This window comes from Haliotis cracherodii, unplaced genomic scaffold (assembly GCF_022045235.1).
Source record: "Haliotis cracherodii isolate W230 unplaced genomic scaffold, xgHalCrac1.p SCAF_21, whole genome shotgun sequence".
Taxonomy (NCBI): domain Eukaryota; kingdom Metazoa; phylum Mollusca; class Gastropoda; order Lepetellida; family Haliotidae; genus Haliotis; species Haliotis cracherodii.
Genome location: NW_027266277.1, coordinates 8,728,032 through 8,748,881, shown reverse-complemented (window position 1 = coordinate 8,748,881; position 20,850 = coordinate 8,728,032).

Below are 20,850 nucleotides of genomic sequence, written 5' to 3'. Positions count from 1 at the left end.
AATATGAGTTTATTTAGGGTTTAGTTTTACTTCGTTAATGTTCAAGTTAAGATGATAATAGCCTAGGATAAATTAGCTATTTATCCATTAAAGAAACTGCTTTATAACACTTTATCATATAAAATAATCATAACCAGTATACACTGAACTGTGAATTCAAGACACAAACTGACTAGCAATAAATTTATCACAAACTATTTATAACTTTAAGAATTAAAATACACAAATACATATAAAGCATCACACATACTACGACTAACTTTCAAATACATGAAAATAACACATCCATTGGATCCATGATTAAAATTCTGAACACAAGATCCATATAAAATATACACAAAATGACTATGATGTACATACGTCAAGTGTAATCTGGCAACTGTCCCAGATCACTAGAAAACAAAGGTATACCTGTGGTCAGCTGTGAGTGACCACAGAGAATAGAGTAGTCTATGCGCGGGGTGGGATACTAAGTGTTGTGGGTGAAAAGCATGCAGTGGTATGGTTAATAAAGGCTTGATAAATGATAGACTGAATGAAACAGATAAGCTATGGTATTAATGCTTAAGTTGAAAAACAATAATTTGGCAAAAGTAAGACATAGTAAATAAACTATGTACTTCATTCAAATCTGATATAGAATGAGTATAAAACTATGGCTCAAAAAGTATTAGACATAACTTGTATGAACAAAATATCACTCTGCCACATATATTCATTGTGTATGAAGTCATTACAATCTTAAAGATCTCACACAAACAAAGTTTTGATTTGGCCGTGTTTTGGCAGTCGCCGTATTTAAAACCACCACCATCATATCATTGTGTATATTTACTTTTGATATTGAAATTGGTTGTTCTGAGTAGTATTTGTTCAATGTATGTTGAATTGCTTGATGAATGTCGAATAACCGTGTGTCGTTACTGAGCATACTCCCATGCTCATCTCTATGTTGAAATGCTATGAGTGTACCATTCTGAGTATATAATACTCGATGTAAGATGAATGCTTACTTAAGAATTGACCTTCACTTGGTGTGAGTTCATTGGAGTATGAACCTTCATAGAGTGAGGGCCAAACTCTATGAACATCGGAGCTTGAACTCACACAAAGTGAAAGTCAATTCTTATAATTTTTTATCACAATTTCTTACCTCAAAGGATATAGTCCAAGATCTAAACACAATTGTATTTAGTACGCGTGACTTCATGTTTACACTGACAGTCATACAACAACCATCTATGTCGCGGAATAAAATAGTTCCTCAAAAACAGAGGTGACATGAGCGTATGGATGCACCTTTTGCTCTTCAGAAACATCTTACACAACACTGTGTTACTGTGTTCAAATAATATCCCCATTAAATGAGAAAGGTCTGTAAAGAACTACCTCAGTTGCGAGCGCATGATCGAATCTCCAGAAATAACGTCATGGTAGAATAACGTTTTACCGTGAAATAAACTATGCTTCGTTCTTCATTGTTCTTTGTGATTTATTGTGTAGATATCTTATACAGGTAATTAATTACAATACATTTTCACAGTTTAACATAGATACCCCAATCAGACACAACGTACTGACCCCAAGCCGATCAGTCCTTATTTCACCCCCTTAATGCAAAGTTCCAAACAGGACAACAGCAAGTAATCTGTCAACGTCTTTTGATGTGACGCGCCCTCTGGATCAAACCATTGACCTTCTGCTCTCTGGGCAGACGCTCTATTCACAAGACCACACAAGCAGTTTGCAAAGATATAAAACGGTAATGACAACATATGTTTGTTCAATTCTAACAAGAACAGGAGGACGCTATTTGAGAGATCACCTCCATTATATATTTTGGTCATTCCTGAGAGTACACAGTTTGAGTAAGGCCATAACAACAGACTGTGAAAACCAGTCCCATCTGCTGGATGTACCTTGCTGAGGTCTTTAAGTCGCCTAATAAAGAAATGAAATGGCGTTGCATGAATACATGTAAATCGCTTTAAGCTTGTGCGATCATGTAGGAAAGTTGTACAATAACAAAACTGTCAAGATGGTCAGCCTATAGGTGAATGAATGTGGTTAATATATCCGCATGAAGGCTGTCCATGCTGAGTTTCTCTGTAACTACACTGTTGGGTCCAAGTGACACCAAGCGGAGTTTTCACGCTGACAACGCTGATGTCCACCGGTTTCATTTCGTCTATGTCAGTTCCCATTCCTATATATGGAACTCAGGATGTGGGACCACGGTCACAAAGGGTGGTCTGATAAGCACGAGCAGTGACGACCAGGTAAAGAGGGTACTAAACCTCACATACGTATCACTTGTTGACGTGTATAAATGACAATCACCGCCCTATCTGCTCATTCACATCCAGAGTGGAAAGACAATAACGAACCATGAAATTTCTACCTTTTTGGTGGTATTTATTCTTTGTAAGTATGACGATCTTTTATTGGCAAAATCTGTGTTCCGTGTACTAGAATAACTGGAGGGGTACTCGTTAATACTGCTTGGTATAGTGTCATACCTGTAATCAGCAGGCGTCTCTGTTGTGTCAGAGCGAGTCTTCTGATAGTGCCATGGTGCCACCTACTTCACACTGTACACCGCCATCAAGGCTAAATTCACCTGTATGTGAACGTTTGTGTCAAGAGATATGTACCATTTACTAAAACATCGAGGAAGTGGATCTTAGTTTCACTACTCTTTTTAGATAGAATACATTTTCATCTCAGTGCTAAACTATCTCCTGACTGAAAGTGTCAGTTCTAATGCTCTCTGATACATGTTAAAGTTTCTGTATTGCTGTTTGAACTGTCCTCTGCCCATCACCATCGACGTTGTCGCCGCCATAGACATCATCAGCATCACCATCACGGACACCATCACCATGGTCACCACCGTCACGGACACCATCACCATGGTCACCACCACCATGGACACCATCACCATGGTCACCACAACACGGACACTATCACCATGGTCACCACCATCACGGACACCATCACCATGGTCACCACCACCATGGACACCATCACCATGGTCACCACCATCACGGGAAATAGGTATGAGCCTTTTTTTGGAACATGTCGGACATTAACTTCGTAACAAAGTGTCAAACCTTCATAACCTATTCATTACTTATTTACCACCAGGGTGTGTACATAGAGTCATATTGAATCATGTTTCAGTGCACTGTGTGTAGTGGATATTGATACAAACTATAAGTTAGTGCACCTCTATGTTCCGATCTTTATTATTATGTAGTAGAAAGGCATTCGAGTACTAAATTGAGCATGTCATTATATTTGTCAGCAAGAAGACTGCAAGAAGCCAAATCTTAATCTCTCTGAAGGTTTTACCCACACAATGTCTGAATGCGTCATGTTGAAAAAAACTATCATAGTAAATATCATAAAGTCGTCTTGTTTGTGTACCTTGCACTGCTCTCAAGGAGATTATTGTTGTGACATATATTTAGTTGAAGACAAATATGAAGACAACGTTTCACTTCTTGCTTCTATATATGGCAATTGACGGATCATTGGCAAGTTTGTTTCAAATACACAAACATTGAAATACTCCAGTGTCACCTATTTAGAAGTAATGATTATTTCATGAAACGACAATCCACCCTGAATAGAAATTCCTTTCACTTGAGCACACTTGCATTATTTTACCCGAGGCGTTTGCCTCCACATACCTCGGCCTTTAGAAAGGCAGTTAGATCTGACTGAATAGAGATATTTCGACGTGAATGGATTACTAATTAGAAACTGAATTTATAGAGATATATACTTTGCAAATATATATTTGATGAATTTATATTAAAGGTTCAAAATGATCTAAAAATACTTTTGGGGAACACAGCAATCAATATTATCCTTCATCGTGATTCAATATCGTCCTGCATAGCAATCACAGGATCGCCACAGAGGCGAATGTAGTTTACGTTTACTTGGCAGACATTACATGGACTGACAGAGAATTGGGCTGTTTGGTGTAAAATATGGCGTTGTTACATCCATCTTCTCTCAAACATAATGTCTGATCATTCCATTTAATTCACAAATGGAGTCTAAGAAGTATTATTTAGATATATCTGTCAGATGAAATAACACTAATAAACACTGCCCAAAACATGAACATGACACATTCGTGCTAAGCTACGCTCCTTAACTCACCGTTACGTTATGTCTGGTCTTGTTATGGCTGGCTTCTGTAAAAATTGCCCCATAAATCTCGGTTGGTCTCTCAGAACCAAGCCCAAGGTCACGTGTTTCACTGGCGTGAGTAAACGACTTACATGACTTTATGGAGCTGAAACATTGTGGTAGTACTGACCCACACCGTTTAAGCAGCGTTAAACTCACTGGTAAATTGGGGCAACCATGACGTGGAACATCATATCTGACAGGAAACCGTTGTTAATGACCCGCAACGTCTTTGCGGCTTTGGTGTGTATGTCAAATTCTGTCTGATGCCCAAGAGGAGCTTCAGCTGCGATCTGAACGTTTTGCTGATGGACACATAAACCAGAAAGTTCATGGAGGAGCTTGCAGCGTCAAATATCCCATACAGTCGGAGCATTGTGAAGTAAAGGTAATGCTGCTTTTTCCCTGGGTTGAATTCTCCCACAAGACCGCTTAGTATCGCATGGAGGGCGTATGGCAGGGCCAGGAGGACGAACAAACAGGTGTATGTGAGAATGGCAATTGACTTCTGACGTTCGAGTGTGAAGAACTGTGAAGGCACATCGTGTGATCTGCTTTCAAAGGTACAGACACATCGCTGTAGGACAAGAACCAGGCATATGTTTGCGATGGTGACGATTAACAGAGGGACATACACCGTCAGCCCAGTTGATATGAGATTAATAATTGACAGAACGTCTTCATTGGTGTTGTAGAATTCAGTCCGCACAAGGGCGTGTACAGTCTGGTTCGTTGATGGATCTACAGATTCAATTACGTTATGCTTATTGAAATTATACGATTGTAGTGCCACCACTAACACGAAAGTGACGACGATGAAAGTTGTAGGCTGTTTAATGATCCGAAAGTGTCTCGCTTTAAGTGGAAACGCTATGGCCAAAAGTCGCTCCACGCTCAGCATCATTGTCACACAAATGATTGTTCTCCTGAGACACGGACTGATTGTGTTACTGACATAAGCTGCGTAATACAAATATAACCTATTTGTTAGAGTGTGTCCCTCCAGCAAAATGGTCAAGGTGAATGGGGTTATAGTACACAGAAGATACAGACTGTCCAGTATTGTCACCCCAATTAAATAGGTCCTTGTTGAGCTCTTCAACATACGAGTGTGCACCACCAGTGCAATGGCGTTTCCCAAAGTTCCAAAGATTGAAGTGCACGACCCTATATAAGATGTTATGACAACAATCCGTTCGTACTTACGCTTGTCGATTAGTCCTCCAACAAACGGATTGGGTTTAAATACATGGTCTGTATTTGACACATTTTTGACATCACTCAAATTTGTTGTATCCATTAAGTACGATTGTGTGGACACTGCTGGTATGGCGTCCTGTGGGCGTGTTGGCGTTGACGTATCACTGTTTGTAGAGTTGCCCTCGGCATTTGGACGGTTCTTTGTGACTGTATTTGTAACGACTCCTTGCTGACAATCTGCTGACAAGTAGAAGCAATACAGTGTCCTATAGTAATATCATTTCACCTCTCGTTAAATTGATACAATAAAAAAAGTCAGTCTTATTATTATGAACTATAATTATTATCAAAATTAAAAAAAATACTCAAATGCATTCAAAGTAATGATTTATGTACCAGTGTCAGGCGTCCCAGTGCGAGCTCCCATAGCTACAGGTGTCGGCATAAGATATTGGCTTGACACAGTGTACCTATGTAAGGTTTCGAACCCCAATCTTCAGCTCGATGACGAATGTGTGAACCTTAGACAAACCCATATTATATAGAACTGATAGTGCTATATATTCCTCTCCACTTGAAATAGAATCATTAAATATTCGCGATTATTTATTTATGAATTAAAACTTATAAAGTGAAACAAAGCATAACGAGGAACATTACTAACAGTACTGATAATAAACACGCAAAGTGCGCTTTTCAAGAAATATCCATTTTGCTTGCGATAAACATCATAAAATTGTTTGATCACGTGGTTACAATTCGGGTAAATATCGGCAATCAGGTGATTGTGTGCGGTTATATATTTAGCAGTGCGCGCATCTCGAACTCGCCAAAAGAGCTTAAAATACTACATCTTCCAATTTCTTTACAGGTTGTGCTGATAATGTAGTGAACATGTACCAATGGCAGTGATGTGATGTGATGAACTGATAGTGATGGTGACATGCACAATCATGTGATGAACTGATAGTGATGGCGACATGCACCATCATGTGATGAACTGATAGTAATGGTGACATGCACCACCATGTGATGAACTGATAGTGATGGCGACATGCACCATCATGTGATGAACTGGTAGTGATGGTGACATGCACCATCATGTGATGAACTGATAGTGATGGCGACATGCACCACCATGTGATGAACTGGTAGTGATGGTGACATGCACCATCATGTGATGAACTGGTAGTGATGGTGACATGCACCATCGTGTAATGAACTGGTAGTGATGGTGACATGCACCATCATGTGATGAACTGGTAGTGATGGTGACATACACCATCATGTGATGAACTGATAGTGATGGTGACATGCACCATCATGTGATGAACTGATAGTGATGGTGACATGCACCATCATGTGATGAACTGATAGTGATGGTGACATGCACCACCATGTGATGAACTGGTAGTGATGGTGACATGCACCAGCATGTGATGAAATGGTATTGATGGTGACATGCACCATCATGTGATGAACTGATAGTGATGGCGACATGCACCATCATGTGATGAACTGATAGTGATGGTGACATGCACCATCATGTGATGAACTGATAGTGATGGTGACATGCACCACCATGTGATGAACTGATAGTGATGGTGACATGCACCACCATGTGATGAACTGATAGTGATGGTGACATGCACCATCATGTGATGAAATGGTATTGATGGTGACATGCACCATCATGTGATGAACTGATAGTGATGGTGACATGCACCATGATGTGATGAACTGATAGTGATGGTGACATACACCATCATGTGATGAACTGATAGTGATGGTGACATGCACCACCATGTGATGAACTGATAGTGATGGTGACATGCACCATCATGTGATGAACTGATAGTGATGGTGACATGCACCATCATGTGATGAACTGATAGTGATGGTGACATACACCATCATGTGATGAACTGATAGTGATGGTGACATGCACCATCATGTGATGAACTGATAGTGATGGTGACATGCACCACCATGTGATGAACTGATAGTGATGGTGACATGCACCACCATGTGATGAACTGATAGTGATGGTGACATGCACCATCATGTGATGAAATGGTATTGATGGTGACATGCACCATCATGTGATGAACTGATAGTGATGGTGACATGCACCATGATGTGATGAACTGATAGTGATGGTGACATGCACCATCATGTGATGAACTGATAGTGATGGTGACATACACCATCATGTGATGAACTGATAGTGATGGTGACATGCACCATCATGTGATGAAATGGTATTGATGGTGACATGCACCATCATGTGATGAACTGATAGTGATGGTGACATGCACCATCATGTGATGAACTGATAGTGATGGTGACATACACCATCATGTGATGAACTGATAGTGATGGTGACATGCACCATCATGTGATGAACTGATAGTGATGGTGACATGCACCATCATGTGATGAACTGATAGTGATGGTGACATGCACCATCATGAGATGAACTGGTATTGATGGTGACATGCACCATCATGTGATGAAGTGATAGTGATGGTGACATACACCATCATGTGATGAACTGATATTGATGGTGACATGCACCATCATGTGATGAACTGATAGTGATGGTGACATGCACCACCATGTGATGAACTGGTATTGATGGTGACATGCACCATCATGTGATGAACTGATAGTGATGGTGACATGCACCATCATGTGATGAACTGGTATTGATGGTTACATGCACCATCATGTGATGAACTGATAGTGATGGTGCAAAGGAAATATAAGTCTTTGAAATTAATTTCGGACGTGTAAATCAATATCTAGCGTGTTATCCACGTTGAGCAATACATGCGAGAGGCCCGTGAAGATCCGGGACAGAATAGGTCTTCAGCAATCCACGATTGCTGTGAAAGGCGACTTTGTTTGTCGCAACTAACGCAGGGGCAACTAACGGGATCTGTTGGTCAGGCTCGCTGACTTGGTTCATGCATGGCATCGTATCCCAATTGCGTAGATCGATGAATGATGTCAACCACTTGAATGTCTCGTCCAGACTCGATTATTTACAGACCGCCGTCATAGTGCGACATTAAACAACAGACAAACAAACGATACATGCACGACACCTTAATGGCATGTTGTTGATTAACTTGCGCATGGTTGCCTATGCTATTACCCGCCATTCCGTCTGAGCCACCCCAAGCTAGACCACGTTGGCAGGTGTAGGGTCTCTGGCGTACACTCTCCGCCCGAGAACATCCCACATATTATTACCGATATCTATTTCGAACATGTAAGGAGACTTAGCGGGCCAGTCCAATGTCTGGATGCCTTCTCGTTGGAGATCCTCGATGACGAACTAGGCATGATTGGTTGGGCATTGTGATCTTGCAGTTCAAAATGTCTACCGATAATGTCACACGACAAGACGCAAAATGTCCTCTACTTCCACTGTCCATTCCTAATAACCAAATAAGTTGGTCTGTCATGTATTATTCACCCTTACGCCATGCCCGCCCCATACCGATCCTGGTCAAGAATTGTTGCCCTGGGATACCGCTCGCTGCTACGTCGCCAACAACATGTTGTTTCCTGCCATATGTGAATCGGAGGCCAAACCTTGGTTCGTCGGTAAACATTGTGTGCCGTTATTAGCGCACAGTCCATAAATGGTGTTGCCTAGCCAACCCCAATCTTTGCCGCCTCTTGTTAGCTGTTAGGGCCTGACCTTGTACAGGACGACTTGCTTTCATTCGCACCTGACTGCCGATGTTTACCCGGATTGAAACCACGTGATCAAAACTTAATGATGATGTTTATCGCTATCGAAATGAATATTTCTTGGAAAGTGCGCTTTGTTATTTTTGTCATTAATGTAAGTAATATTCCTTATTATGGGAATGCCTTGTTTTCACTTAAGCACGCATGCACATATCTCCGTTAATCAATTATCGCGATATTTCGTGCTTCTATTTCAAGTGCTGAGGACTAGTTCCCTCATTTTCTGTCGATAATATATTAGCATTTGAGGGTGGCGTTTTAAAGTCCTCACTATTATGCAGAACATACTTGTTTATCGATGGCAACAACACTTTTTGTTAAGTTGTTGTCAGTTTGTTGACATCTGGAACAATGTGAACACTTGAGCTACAGAGGCGCTCTTTTCTGATGACTATGTATCTGTATTGCTGTATATTTAAAGTGTATCCGATGAGGACAGAAAGAAAAACATTTTGCAGAATATCTTCTTTAAAGTAATTGTAACCTACATCAACGAAAACGAGGCTGGAATTATCAAATATCAATTATCAAACATCCATTTATCAGACTCTCCATTTGTCAAACACTCCATTTATCAAACACTCCATTGTCAAACACTCCATTTGTCAAACGCTCCATTTATCAGACTCTCTATTTGTCAGACTCTCCATTTGTCAAACACTCCATTTGTAAAACAGTCCATTTGACAAACAATTCAATTGTCTAACACTCCATGTGTCAAACATTCCATTTGTCAAACACTCCATTTGTCAAACGCTCCATTTGTCAGACTCTCCATTTGTGAGACACTCCGTCTGTAGGACATCCCATTGGTCAGACACTCCATTTGACAAACAATTCAATTGTCAAACGCTCCATTTATCAGACTCTCCATTTGTGAAACTCTCCATTTGTCAGACCCTCCATTTGACAAACAATTCAATTGTCAAACACTCCATGTGTCAAACATTCCATTTGTCAAACACTCCATTTGTCAAACGCTCCATATGTCAAACACTCCATTCGTCAGACGCTTCATTTGTCAGACTCTCCATTTGTCAAACACACCATTTGCTAAACCATCCTGTTGTCAGACACTCCCTTTGTCAGACCCTCCATTTGTCAGACGCTCCATGTGTCAAACATTCCATTTGTCAGACACCACATTTGTCAGACGCTCCATTAGTCAAACACTCCATTTGTGAAAAACTCCATTTGTCAAGCACTCTTCTTGTCAGACTCTCCATTTGTCAGATGCTCCATTTGTCCAACATTCCATATGTCAGACACTCCATATGTCAGACTCTCCATTTGTCTGACACTCCATTTGTGAGACATTCCAATTGTGGTACCCCCCATTTGTTAGACTCTCTATTTGTCAGACAATTCATGTGTCAGACACTCCATTTGTCAGACTCTCCTTTTGTTAGACACTCCATTTGTCAAACACGCCATTTGTCAGACAATCCATTGATGAGACACTTTATTTGCCAAACTCTCCATTTGTTTAACCCTCCATTTGTCAAACACACCATTTGCCAAACACTCCAGTTATAAGACACTCCATTTGTCAGACGCTCTATGTGTCAAAAATTTCATTTGTCAGACTCTCCAGTTATAAGACACTCCATTTGTCAGACGCTCCATGTGTCAAAAATTCCATTTGTCAGACTCTCCATGTGTCAAAAATTCCATTTGTCACACTTTCCAGTTTTGAGACGCTCCATTTGTCAAACACTCCCTTTGTCAAACACTCCCTTTGACAGACACTTCATTTGTGAGACGCTCCATTTATCAAACACTCCATTTGTCAAACATTCAATTTGTCAGACGCTCCATTTGTCAGACACTCCATTTGTCAGACGCTTCATTTGTCAGACTCTCAATTTGTTAGACTCTCAATTTGCCAAACACTCCCTTTGTCAGATATTCCCTTTGTCAGATACTCCCTTTGTCAGAAACTCCATCTGAGACACGCTCCATTTGTCAAACACTCCATTTGTCAGGCTCTCTATTTGTCAAACGCTCCATTTGTTAGACACACCGTTTGTCAAACACGCCATATGTCAGACATTCAATTGATGAGACACTCCATTTGCCAAACACTCCATTTGTCAAACATTCAATTTGTCAGACGCTCAATTTGTCAGACTCTCCATTTGTCAAACATTCCGTTTGTCAGACTCTCCATTTGTCAGACGCTCCATTTGTGAGACACTCCATTTGGCAAACACTTCATTTGTCAGACTCTCCCTTTGTCAAACATTCCATTTGTCAAACACTGCATTTGTCAGACGATCCATGTGTCAAAAATTCCATTTGTCAGACTCTCCAGTTTTGAGACGCTCCATTTGTCAAACACTCCTTTTGTCAGATACTTCATTTGTGAGATGCTCCATTTATCAAACACTCCATTTGTCAAACATTCAATTTGTCAGACGCTCAATTTGTCAGACTCTCCATTTGTCAAACATTCCGTTTGTCAGACTCTCCATTTGTCAGACGCTCCATTTGTGAGACACTCCATTTGGCAAACACTTCATTTGTCAGACTCTCCCTTTGTCAAACATTCCATTTGTCAAACACTGCATTTGTCAGACGATCCATGTGTCAAAAATTCCATTTGTCAGACTCTCCAGTTTTGAGACGCTCCATTTGTCAAACACTCCTTTTGTCAGACACTTCATTTGTGAGATGCTCCATTTATCAAACACTCCATTTGTCAAACATTCAATTTGTCAGACGCTCAATTTGTCAGACTCTCCATTTGTCAGACACTCCATTTGTGAGACGCTCTATTAGTCAGATGCTCCATTTGTCAGACTCTCCATTTGTTAGACTGTCCATTTTTCAAACACTCCCTTTGTCAGACGCTCCATTTGAGAGACGCTCCATTTGTCAAACACTCCATTTGTCAGACGCTCCATTTGTGAGACTCTCCATTTGTCAGACGCTCTTAGTCAGACTCTCCATTTGTCAGACGCTCCATTTGTCAGACTCTCCATTTGCTAGACACACCATTTGTCAAACACTCCCTTTGTCAGACACTCCATTTGAGAGACGCTCCATTTGTCAGACACTCCATTTGAGAGACGCTCCATTTGTCAAACACTCCATTTTTCAGACGCTTCATTTGTCAGACTCTCCATTTGTCAGATGCTCCACTTGTCCAACATTCCATTTGTCAGTCTCTCCATTTGTCAAACCCTCCATTTGTCAAAAACACCATTTGCCAAAGACTCCAGTTGTCAGACGCTCCCTTTGTCAGATACTACATTTGTCAGACGCTCCATGTGTCAAACATTCCATTTGTCTGACTCTCCATTTGTGAGACACTCCATTTGTCAAAGAGTTCATTTGTCAAAGACTCCATTTGTGAAAATCTCTCCATTTGTAAGACACTCCACTTCTCAAGCACTCCACTTGCCAGGCGCTCCATGTGTCAGGTGCTCCATTTGTCCAATATTCCATTTGTCAGACTCTCCATTTGTGAGACACTCAATTTGTGAGACATTCCATTTGTGAGACATTCCATTTGTGGTTCCCTCAATTTGTTAGACTCTCCATTTCTCAGACAATTCATGTGTCAGACTCTCCATTTGTCCGACATTCCTTTTGTCAGACCCTCCATTTGTGGTACACTCCATTTTTTAGACTCTCCATTTGTCAGACTCTCCATTTGTTAGGCTCTCAATTTGTCCGATACTCCTTTTGTCAGACCCTCCATTTGTGGTTCCCTCCATTTGTTAGACTCTCCATTTCTCAGACAATTCATGTGTCAGACTCTCCATTTGTCAGACACTCCTTTTGTCAGACTCTCCATATGTCAGACGCTCTTAGTCAGACTCTCCATTTGTCAGACTCTCCATTTGCTAGACACACCATTTGTCAAACACTCCCTTTGTCAGACACTCCATTTGAGAGACGCTCCATTTGTCAAACACTCCATTTGTCAGACTCTCCATTTGTCAAACCCTCCATTTGTCCAACATTCCATTTGTCAGACTCTCCATTTGTCAAACCCTCCATTTGTCAAACACACCATTTGCCAAAGACTCCAGTTTTTAGACACTCCATTTGTCAGATACTACATTTGTCAGACGCTCCATGTGTCAAACATTCCATTTGTCAGACGCTCCACTTGTCAGATGCTCCATTTATCAGACGCTTTATTTGTCAAACTCTCCATTTGTTAGACTCTCCATTTGTCAGACTCTCCATTTGTTAGACTCTCCATTGATGAGACACTCCATATGCCAAACACTCCATTTGACAAACACTTCAATTGTTAGACACTTCATTTGTCAAGCACTCTATTTGTAAGACTCTCCATTGGTTAGACTCCCCATTTGTCAGATGCTCCATCTATATATATATATATTTATTCTCAATGTAAAAACCTACCACTATTTTCTTTTTTTATGGACGGACAAAAGTATGTTGTGGTTGGCATCTCTTGTTAATTTCTGCTATCATACAATCATCAAGATCAATTTCAGATTTGCATTGTGCTTCTAATGTTACGATCGGGAGGACAAGTAAAGACGAATTTGAAGTGGAGACTCCCAAATAAAAACATGATGCAATATTTGAAATATGTCATTCAACTCCATGACTACAGAGATCAATTCATCCAATTCTTAAACCAGCATAGACAATCTGACAATATTGACCGCCATGATTTAAGTCAAAGTATATACTCTTTTCAGAAGTAGCTAATGCTTTTTTGAAACCAGCGTACGTGCTAGGTAGTAGTTATATATATACATACAAATCATAAAATAATTACCTTCAACTCTGAGTTTGTTTGAATGTGACTTTACAGCATCAGATGTGGCGATGGAAGTCTTTGATGCAGAACCCTTGTCTTTACTCTCAGTTTCAACTGCAGCCGGTGTCGTGATAATCAAACCAGTGTCGGCAAAACATAACTTCGACAGTAGGAGGCACATCAGAAGAAAAACGCGCTTACTACAAACCATTTTGGACTTAGATTTTTTAAATCGATTGTTTTGAGACAGTTTCGCTTTGAGTTAAACACAATTTAGTTCAAGAAACTCCTTTTCCGTCAGTAGAACTTGTCCGGGGACATGGGAGCATGCAAATGAAGTAATGATTATTCGAAGATGCATCTCCGGATTTAACAAAACACATTTCCTCCAGGGTCTGGATGTGCGACGAGGTAAAATCAATTCTTTCACCGCGTAATGTGTTCGATGTAGCTACATGGCCACACAGTGTATAATTCAAAACAGTAAGACAGTTTTTCAAGGGAAACCGATGACGCTTCGCGAAAGACATGATAGTTGTAAGCGATCAATCTCTACTTGGGACATTTGGAGCACAGATGTCAGTACACATACATTGACATAAACATATTTTGCGAAATTACAAGTTTTAATGTAAGGAGTTCCTGTTTCTTGAAACATTGATGATGAGTATTCAAATATACTGAACAACAAAAGTTCCTGTGACATTGAATAAAATTTAATGCAAAGTTATGTTTTTTACCAAATCTGAAACAATTTCGGTTTGCTACAGATAAAAGACTCCTGTAAGTGTTTAAATGGTTTAATTAGCCATACTGACTTCAGAAAATTCGTGATTTCATAAAAAAAACCCATGAACATGCCAAAATGTCAATTTACAAATCAATAGCGTGTGTGTCCACCTCTGGTTGCGATTCAAGCAACACATCTTCGTCTCATGGAATGGACCTGGCGTCGCACAAAGTCCTGTGTGATATCTGTCCATATCTGCTGGAGCATGTTTCGAAGTTCCTGGAGTGTCTGTGGAACACGTGGTTGACGTCGAAGGGGCCGACCCATCTTATCCCACATGTACTCGATTGGAGAGAGATCAGGGGAGCGAGCCGACCAGGGGATGACGTTGTTTTTTTAACAAGTCGAGCAATATGAGGCCGGGCGTTGTCATGTTGGAAGGTAATGCCTGGGCCATGACGACGCCAAACAGTAGAACAACAGGGCCGATGATCTCGTCGCGGTAGCGCTGTCCATTGATATTTCCCTCTACCACTATCAAACGGGTCCTCTGTCTTGCTGTAATCCCACCCCATACCATAACGCTGCCGCCCCCGAACCGATCTTCTTCCATGACACAATGATTGACGTAACGTTCACCTCGACGTCGGTACATCCGTCCATCGCTGTGGCTGAGGTGAAAACGAGACTCGTCAGTGAATAGAAGTTGTCCCCACTGCATTGCCGTCTAGCGTAGACGTTGTCTGCACCACTGTAGGCGTGCTTGACGGTGGTTTCCTGTCAAAATGGGACGTCTGGCGGGTCTTCTGGCGACAATCCCTGCACATCTGAGGCGACGACGTACGGTTTGTGAAGATATTCGTCGAAGCCCAGGGATGCTTCTTGCAGTCACTGTTGCTGGCTGGAATCAATTTCGTAGGTATGCTGTTCGAATCCAGTTGTCTTGTCGATTATTGGTTACGCGTGGCCTGCCACTCCGTGGATGGTCTTTGACTGCATTCGTCTGTTGCCAACGTTGCCATAGACACCAAATGGTGTTTCTGTGGACGTTAATGCAACCTTGCAACATCACGTTGACTCGTACCTGCTTCAAGCATACCAATGGCTCGCAGACGCTCATTTTCGGACAGGCGTGGCATTTCGTAATGTTGAATATAATTGCGTAATTTTGTTGTTTTTTCTGAGTGGTTGTTGTCAGCACGATGCTAAACAATGCATATGGAATCCCGTTAACGCACATATTTTTTTACCCATTCTTGGGTAGTGAAATGCATGGGGCTTGCATAAAAGTCAACTTTTGCATGGAATGCATGCTTTCTGTAGCAGCTGCGTTTTTGTGACTTGATTCCATACATGTACTACAATATTGAAAACCCAATTTTACTTGTTTGAAAAATTAACGAAAATATTGTTGTCACAGGAACTTTTGTTGTTGAGTATATTAGAGTGAAAGACATACGACCGACGACAATTTTCATAACTAAACAAATCTTATGATAAAACATGTTCAATAGGAATATAAGGTATGAACCCTACATGTAGGGCATTTGAACAAGGAAGTAATTATATGCCATGATTGATTGACGTCCAGGCGTCAAAGCATCAAACTGCTGCAGTGTAATTTATGGGTTTTCCGACAACACATGCATCATTGATAACTTCCGGTCATACAGTTGATTCGTTGGTTGATTCTAGTTGAGTGAATATGGTTTAACGTCACAATCAAAAGTATTCCAGCTACATCGTCGACAATTGTATATTGTGCTAGCAACTGCATGTTAACTTATCTATACACCAGATGATGGACGTGAGATGCTGTATGCGGGCTCCCCAATCAGCATGTCGTACCTGTATCAACGACAGTCGTCATAGTTCCAGGAAATCCACGTATTTCGTTACAAACTGTATACTTTTGGCATATCCTAAAATCTAGAAATGGTGAGGAAACTATAAAAATGGGATTATTCCTGTTCCGACGTAATGTGCAACTTAACACATGGTTTGACAGTCAAACATGCATGCCTGATAATTATCGTCAGTGAGGTGGCTGTCATTCACCCTGTAGTAGCATAGCGTTCAATAACGCATCAGTCATCCACAAATCTAGGACCCAACGAGGGGATTCAGCTGGTAGAGACTGACACAACGGCAGAATCAGCGTTAAGAGTTACGTGTGTGCCGTGCTGCTGTGATGTGAACGGAGCGCCAGAATACACATGTGGCGCCAGTTCAACACATGCAACACTTTAGACCTTACCTAGTACTTACTGATACCCTTGTTCTGTTCAGATAAAACAGACATCATATATAACACGGTTGGAGGAAACTACTTATTGGGGTATTTGGAGGAATGCCTTTAGGGTTCTTGATGTACATCCATATAGAGAATACATATGCCTTTTTGTATATGACAGTGACATCTAACACTTGTTGGACACAGAGAATATGCCGACATCTGACACTTGTTGGACACAGAGAATATGCCGACATCTGACACTTGTTGGACACAGAGAATATGCCGACATCTGACACTTATTGGACACAGAGAATATGCCGACATCTGACACTTGTTGGACACAGAGAATATGCCGACATCTGACTTGTTAGACACCGAGAATATGCTGATATCTAAAATTTTCTTATTGGGGTATTTGGAGGAATGCATTTAGGGCTCTTGATGTATATAGAGATTACATATGCCTTTTTGTATATGACAGTAACACCTGACACTTGTTGGACACAGAGACACTCTGTCACAATCTTCCCATATAACCCGACGCTGTGTCACAATCTTCCCATATTACCCGACACTGTGTCACAATCTTCCCATATTACCCGACACTGTGTCACAATCTTCCCATATTACCCGACACTGTGTCACAATCTTTCCATATTACCCGACACTGTGTCAAAATCTCTCCACATTACCCGACACTGTGTCACAATCTCTCCACATTACCCGACACTGTGTCAAAATCTTCACACTTGACCCGACACTGCGTCACACTCTGCCTACATTACCCGACACTGTATCACAATCTCCCCACATTAACCAACACTTTCAAATCTTCCCATATTTCCCGACACTGCGTCACAATATTTCCACATTACCCAACAATGTGTCACAATCTTCCCACATTACCAGACACTGTGTGACAATCTTCCCATAATACCCGATACTGTGTCACAACCCTCCCATATAAACAGACACTCTGTCGCAATCTTCTACATTACCTGACACTGCGTTGCAATTTTCCCACACATTGACCGATGATACTTCGCAACCCTCTCATATTGAAGTTATATACATAGGTATATATCATTATAATTGGCCTTGAAAGTAGAAATACAGAAGTTAAGTGAATCAATATTGTATACTGGTAAAGACAAGATATTTTATAGATGGCAACATTTCTATTTTATTACGATGCGACGTTTCCTCATTCTTGCTTGACAACTGAATGAGGATCTTTACCGAAACGTCGCATCATGACAGAATACAGAAGTTGTCATCCATAAACTATCTTGCCCATTCTGTTACTTGCGGTCAGTTCCCTAGAAAAAAGAAAACTGATTTCCACAGGATAGACTTTTTGCCCGGACGCCGCCGCCATAGCTGATTTGACATTACCAATCAGGTTGTCCATAGTATGTGGGTCGAGGATGATGCTGAGATGAGTAAAATGACCATCGAAATAAGTAAACCCTCGTCATATAGGGAACAAACACGATGGAGAGGAAAACAAGGCATTCCACAGTTTCCTTAAATGAGCCATGAATGTGGGACATAATCTCAATGTCCATGTTGATTTTATTGATGGTTCTGTCAACCAAAACGGCCGAAACAGTAAAAAAGAAGGATTTCTGATTGCTGTTCAGGACCAGTCACTTCGAACACGAAACCGTCAATGTGTGATTTTGCATCAAAATGTAATTGTGAAATGTAGATTACGCAATGAAATTAATGAGACTGTCAAACACATTGCCTAGCTTTGGCACGAACACAGTATCTTAAGCGACATGATGGAGTGGCTCGATGCTTTTATTACCGTCTTCGCCATGCTTGTGGTTGTGACACAGGGGTCCATCCATGCTACGACCCAGAATATGTAGAGGGCTTCATGGAAAATGACAAATACAAATTTCTTTGATATAGGCCCGTATACAGCCTCAGACATATCCAGGCCAACAAACCTGACCTGATAAATCCAATAAAATCAAATATATCATTGAATTTTTCTGTCCCTTTTGACACTAACGTAATTGACAAGTTTCAGGAGAAAAATGGCAAATGTGCAGACACCGCTTTTCGAAATGTGTGCACTTGGGATGTGGCGCGGACACGAATGTTGAGCTGACATTCTCATTCGAAGATCGCCGGCCCACTTATTTGGCCCATGTTTGAATGAATAAAAATAGTTGGTTCTGTTGCAGAATACTACATTCTTTATCAACCTAAAATGTCTTTGCTTACAATGCAGTTTAACCTCTAGAATTATTAATATTCCATTTCTTTAAAATTCGAAATAAATTACAATAAGTTGAGAAGTAGACATCACAAATAGTTATAAAACGTTGATGTGTAAGATTAAAATTGTTTTATCAGCATTACCTGAAGAAGAAGTTGTCATTTCCCAGCTTGAAACCGTAATCTTGTACTTCCTGTTTGCTGGAGTCCTACTCGGTGATGTTCCTGATGGTGACGTTTAGACCGAATATAATATCCCTGCCCACCGACTGCGCGCACTACGTACTTAACTATGATTTCTTATCAAAGTGTTCCAACCTGGTTTGCCTCTCACTTGCTCTGAGAAACCATTTGGATTTGTTTAAAGCATATCAGACCAAGATCACATGATGCTTTTGTCGTGATTGAATCATCCCTGACCTGTAGGTGTCTGGTGTCATCATCAATCGATTCCCAAGGATCATATCTTAATGTTTCCAAATTCAGTAACTTTATAGAAATGCACACACAGCCTCGAGAAGCTTCGAGAAGGTAACTACCATTTTGGACTGTCAATTTCTTTGAATTTTTCTCGTTTTTGTAATGCATTTTATTTGATCAAACTACTTCATTGTCACCAATAACATTGATAGTTATTTAAGAGGCGGGAGTGACGATAAAGTAACATAAGAAGAAATTAAAATCCAGACAGCAGCACATAATAGCTTCTTTCCGTATGGATGATAATAAATTACATAAATCAGGTTTATATCTAGGATAAAGATTATAACATGAAGGATATGCATGTACATAAATATTTTCATATATTAAATTGACAGCAAAAAAAGAAACTTTGCCATTGTTATAAATCACTCAAGTTTAAAAACCACACAAGATAAATACATGAAGTAAAATGTATTGAAAAGAAATCTGACGTTGACGTAGTTGGCTGCAAGGAAGTTATGTAGCTTTCCGATCCGAGCTGTCTGGGGTCTGCTGTTAAAGGACACCACGTGGCAGCTGTTTCAGAAAAGGTGGGACAATCGGACGGAAAATGGCATCCATGTAACGCTGAGCTGTCAAATTTCCGTTAACGATGGCCAGTGGTGTCCACAAATTCCTCCCCACACCATAACACCCCGTCCGTTCTCCCCTTCTGCGGTAACATGCTGTCTTCCATCAGCTCTGAACAGACAGAACCGGCTTTCAACAGTCTGCCAGTCACGTCGCTGCCAACGAGGTACAGTCCGGGCCCATCTCAGGCTCCGACGACGATGTTGCGCTGTCAATAAATGTCCTCTATAAGGTCTGATAAGCCATACTTCCGTTAGCTCCGAGTCGCCTGGCCAATGGCTGTCGACAAAACTTATGCCCTAAGGACTTCGTCGCTGATGACGTCACTGCCAGGAATCGATTCCGGAGATGCAAAGCACGCAAGTACCGGTCTTCATTGGGCATAGCTACCCTGGGTTTGCCTGTACTTGATCTGTCTGATGTCTGCCCGGCCTGTCTGTAACGTTGCATTAGGTTAGTTACAGCCACGGTAGCAACAAAACGTTTTAGCAATGTGGGCATGAGTGGTTCCCATCTGTATCATACCAGGGCCGTCACGCGTTTTTCGGAAGTCAGACGTTGCATTTCTGTGGTGATTTTTATTATCAGTGTGAGTGTCTGACATGCTGTCCATATTATTTATAAACCCTTATTGAACGTGTAGTTTCGCTTGCCTAAGCGGCACGTGTTTTTCCCTTT